This window comes from Bos taurus, chromosome 25 (genome assembly GCF_002263795.3).
Source record: "Bos taurus isolate L1 Dominette 01449 registration number 42190680 breed Hereford chromosome 25, ARS-UCD2.0, whole genome shotgun sequence".
NCBI classification, from domain to species: Eukaryota; Metazoa; Chordata; class Mammalia; order Artiodactyla; family Bovidae; genus Bos; species Bos taurus.
The window spans coordinates 38836392-38841863 of record NC_037352.1 but is presented as its reverse complement, the minus strand read 5'-3'; positions in this window follow the sequence as shown (position 1 = coordinate 38841863).

Here is a 5472-nt window from a genome sequence, read left to right as displayed (position 1 = left end):
GCGGTCAGGAAAAATCCAGACCGTGGGGAATTCTCCAGGTGGGCTGGCCCGGGCGCTCCAAATATTAATTGTTCAGGAAAGAAAGGGACACACGGGACCCCCTGGACAGGACCTGAAGATACAGCAACGAAAACTGCTAGACTGGGCTGCAGTGTCATTGGGCGTCAAATCAGGGCCACCTGCACAGGAGGGCGAGGCAGGTGGTCACAGCTGGAGCTGAAGAACTCTGCTGCTCAGCGCGTGCCTCAGTCGTGTCTGAGTCTGGGTGACCCTATCGGGTGCAGCCCGCCAGGCTCCTCTGTCCGTGGGATTCTCCAGGCAAGAATACTGGGGTGGGGTTGTCATGCCCTTTTCCAGGGGATCTTCCCGACCCAGGGATCGAACCCATGTCTCCTGCATTGCAGGCAGATTCTTTACTGTTTGAGCCACCGGGGAAGCCCTGCCTCTCAGTACATTATGCTAACTCATCAAGCTATTTGTTTTCTGTGATTTTCTGTACTGATTTTTTTTAAGGAAAAGTTTAAAAGAAACACAGGCTTTCCACACCCTGCCCTTGGAACAGGGGGCACTGCTCCATGGCTTGAGACTGAGTGTCCCGGCGCGGTGGGCAGGCCGTGGCTGTCGGGGAGGGAGCCGAGCCTCCGCGTTTTTTTCTAGAGAATGAGGTAACGAAGCACCGAGCTCATGGCTCCTCTGGCGAAAACTGGGCTCCGTCTTTGAAGAATTTTCTCAGACCACCAAGGCGTCATGGGACAGCTCATTGTCCCCACACTTAGGGAGGAGGGTCTGGACCACCCGCTCCCAGGGCTGGCTCCAGGCTCTCCCCCACCACCTTAATTTGAGGGGGGTCCATTGCCACCCCAGCAATGCTCTGAACTACCCAAACGTTGCTTCTCGTGGAATCCAGTCTTCTTATCTTTTTTTCAAGAAATGTATGTTTTTTTTGTTTTTCTTTTGGCCGTATAACATGTGGGACCTTACTTCCCGTGTGTGTGAACTGCTTAGTCGTGTCTGACTCTGTGCGGCCCTATGCACTGTAGCCCGCCAGGCTCCTCTGTCTATGGGATTCTCCAGGCAAGAATACCTGAGTGGGTTGCCATCTCCTTCTCCAGGGGGTCTTTCTGACCCAGGGATTGAACCCAGGTCTCCCGCTTTGCTGGCAGACTCTTTACTGTCTGAGCCACAAGGGAAGCCCCTTACTTCCCCAACCAGGGATCAAATCTGTGCCCCCTCCAGTGGAAGCTCGGAGCCATAACCATCGGACCACCAGGGAAGCCCCCGGCCTCATTTTAGTAGCCCACTCCCCTAAAGAGTCCCCTAAAGACCCCTCCACCAAAGTCTGCTGTGTACTTGCGTTGGTCCAGATTTTGCTCTGCACAGACTTGCCCCAGGAAGGACTTTTTCTAACCGAAATAGGTCATCATATCTTGTATAGAATCTTGCAACTTGCCTCTGGGATTAATAGGCAGTGAACAATTTTTTAATAGATCTAGAAATGATCTGTTCTCGTTGAGAGCGTCATCCTAGAGTATGTTTTTATTTTCCTTCTTTTCTATTTTTTAGAATATGTTTTTAATGACATTATTTTATTCACTTTCTATGTGTGTTTTTTGTTTCCATCTCAGCATTAATTTCATCTGTGCCCATGGTAGAAAATCTGGAAAAAGAAGAGAATGAAAACGCGCACACTGAGAAGTCCTCCCACCCACGGGAAGCGAGCCTGCACTTCCCTCCAGTCCCTCTTCCACCCGCCTCTTCTCCTGCCTCGCTTTCCTGGTGGGCTCTGAGTGCAGAGACAGAGTGGGGGACCCCCCCCGCCCCGCAGTGTATTCCTTTTCTATCGCTGATATCGTGTCAATGAGCACCGTTCTGCAAGTCAGGAGTCTGACCCGGGGCTCACTGGGGTAAAAATCAAGGTGTCACCAGGGCTGTGGCCCCTCTGGTGGCATTAGAGGACAGTCCGCCTCCTGGCTTTTCCCAGCTTCCAAAGGCCACCTGTTTCCTCAGCTTATGACCCCTTCCTCTGGCAGCATCAGGCCAAGGCCTCATTCAAGCCCCCCTCCTGGACTTTCAGGAACCTCTGTGATTCCACTGGGCCCATCAGAAGAACCGCTCATGTCAAAGCCTCATGAGCTGCAAACGTAATCCCCCTTTGCCGCTAACCAAGCATAGTCACGGGGTCTGGGGATGAGGGTGGAGCTGGCTTTGGGGGCCATATTCTGTCTCTGCAGATGGCCGGGCCCAGGCCCAGGGTCTGTTTAGGAGGTAAGTGGGTGGGAGGGGCTGGGGCTGTGGATGAGTCTAGGAGCCTCAATTGGGGAACATACAGCCGGAGGTCACCACCCTCCCTGCACACAGATGCATGTGGTACGGAATCACCAAATCACAGGAAAAAAAAATTTTTATTTATTTGGCTTCACTGGATCTTCACTGAGGCACACAGGATCTTAATTGCAGCATTCAAACTCTTAGTTGCAGTATGAAGGATCTGGCTCCCCGACTGGGAATCAAACCCAGGTCCCCTGCATTGGGAGTGCTGAGTCTTAGCCACAGGACCACCAGGCAAGCCCCCCTACGTCATCTTAAGCCTATTACTTTTAGTTGATCTGCACTGCTCGCTTGGACGCCCTCACCATCATTTCCGTCCTGGGGAGTTAGTGCATTTGAAATCAGGGAACGCAGAAAATAAAAATTCCCGTGTGGGACGCAGTTGAGAGGTGACCTCCGCGTCCTGAAGCCCAAGGGCTGAGATGGGGGCTGTCATCCTGTGCAAAGATGCTAAACCCACTCCCCAAATACAGCTCTGTGTTTCCAGTTTCCTAGAAGCTCCTCCTTGCCTCTAAAAACTCTCCCTTAGACCCAGAAATCTCACTAACCAGTCTCTCCTAAGGAAATCTTTCTAAATATAGAAAACGCTCCAGCACAAGGGTATTTGGGCCATTTTCCTCGGAAGAGTGACTAATTAGACACAACCTAATTGTCCGACAGTGGGGGGCCAGCCGGCCGGTGGCAGCAAACTGCATCATTAAAGTGATGAGTCCAGGAGAATACAGGCAGCCGCCTGCATCGCCGTGCGTGTGCACAGGACTGCGATCCGGTGATCACAGCTACAGACGGTTTCTAAAAGCCCGGAATAAAGGCTTGAAGGACATTAACAACAACAGCAGCGGAGGTTCTCTCTGGCTGGGGAGGACTGGGGTGATTTCTCTTCCCCTTTGTTCTACCTCTTGGAAATTTTCAAGTTCCCCGGGAAGAGCGAGATAGAAAAGTCTACCTTTCAGTGAATTGGTTGTGTTCACTGAACGGTGTGTGGAATTAATGCCATCCCTTTGTGTGGGTGAGTGAACGTGTGTGTGTGTCACACGTGAGTGTGTGCACGTGAGAGTGCACGGGATGTGGAAGTGGAGTGTGTGCCCGAACGTTGGGTGCGGGTGGTCTGAGTGTGACTGGGTGTGAACGTGAGTGTGGGTGGATGTGAGGATGAATGCCACATACATCAACGTATGTGCGTGTAAATGTACATACGTGAGTGGACACGTGTGAACGTGGGGGCATCAGTGTGGGTGTGTGAGCGAGTGTGCGACCCTGTGACACTGTGAATCTGTGTGTTCGTGTGAATGTGTGAGAAAGGGTGGGGCCTAAGTGCGTGGTGTGAATACTAACGCAGGGGTGTCTGTGGACTTGCCTGTGAGAGTGGGGGGGTGTGAATGTCAGGTGTGTGCAAGTGTACGGACATGAGCACGTGTGCTGGAGTGTTGGTGACTGTGTGCACGTGAAGCTGTGAGTGGATGTGTGTAAGCATGAGTGTGTGTGGACGTCGGGCGTGGGCACCCATGTGACGGCCAGGTCTGAGGGCACATCTCTGGTGGGCAGCCCCCGCCCCTCACAGTGGGGAGAGAAGCCCGACTCGCCCACGTGGGGGTGTCCCAGCCACAGGCCTGGCCGAGGTCCCGGGAGAGCCAGCCCTGACCCCCCAGCGCGTGAGTGAAGGAGGTCCCGGGCCCCCAGTGGCTCCGGACGAGGCGGAGCCCAGGTCAGCCACCTCGCTGTGATCTGTGCGGATAGCCTCCCACGGAAGCCCGGAGCGTCTCTGAAAGGCTCTTCCCAGCCTGCAGTTGAGGGTTCGCTGTGCGGTTTTCTGAGCCTTGCACCCCCTGTCCCACCCCACTGGCCTGTGGTCCCAGGGACCATGTCTCCCGTGTGTGTGAAGCAGAGCCCGCGGGGGCTTCTCGCACCCACCCTCCCGTCCAATGAATGCCCGCTGCTGCTGCCCTGGACACAGAGGGCAGAGGGTCAATCCTGCCCCTCTTGGGAGGGTCACTGCTGAGATCGCTCAAGGATCATCCCCTCAGTCTGCTCACCTGCTCCCGGCTGGAAGTGAACCATTGTGGGGAGTCCCGTGGGGGCACCCGGGGCTCAGGCAGAACCGGAAGGGACAGAGGCTCCTGTTCCCGAGTGGCTGCTGCTGCTCAGGTAGGCGGCTCACCTGGAGGACCACCCGGTGGCTCAGGAGGCGTCGCTGGCCCCCTCTGCCCACCTGATGGCCCCTGCCCTTGCCCCTCTGTCCTGCCCACCTCTGGGCCCGGCCCAAGTCCAGGTCCCCACTTCTCCCCAGACACCTGCCCACCTGCCCTGAGCCCCTGCCTCAACGGTCCCTCTCCATCCTCCCCCTGGCTGCAGGCAGGTCCTGGAACCCAATCTAGGGCAGGAAGTTTCCACGTAAAACCGACGCTGCCAACGTGCCAGTCCCGACTGGACACATACAGTGTGATTTCACTGGATGAGTTCCCCGGAGTCAGCTTCATAGAGACAGAAGGGAGGCGGGTGGGTGCCAGGGGCTGCGGGAGGCGGGTGAGGAGTTAGTTGTTAGTGGGGCAGAGTCTCAGTTTGGGAGGATGAGAGTGCTCTGGAGATAATGGTGGAGCCGCTTACACGACCACGTGAATGTACTGACCACCACTGAACTGTCCAGATACAAATGGTTTAGACAGCAAGTTTTATGTTGTGTACATTTTACCCCTGGAAAATACAAGTATGTGTATTAAGTAAAAACGAAACCGACTCGGTGCCCACAGCCCCCACATAACACCTGCGCTGACCCGGCCTCTGCCAGCTGTACAGAGCCCTCGTGTGGAGGGCAGCTTGGGTCTCCCTGGCGTCCTGCATCCCTGCCCGCCAGCCCCGCCTTGGCTGTGCCCCTCCTCGTGGCCTCTGCCCCCCCCACCCTCCAGCCCCCAAAGGCCGAGTCAGTGGCTGCCCCCTGATGGCCCCAGGCAGCAAATGGGCCCCGTTTGGGGTCTCACGTCTCCCTCCAGGGACCCTCAAGCGGCCCGGTAGAGATTCTGTTCTCAACACCTGAACAGCAGCAGGTGACCGGAGTGCCCCACCTCGGCCCACCCTCCGGGGTTGCAGAGGGGGTCGCAGGGGAAAGGTCAGGGGCGCCCCAGCTGGAAGGACCACACAGCTGCCCGG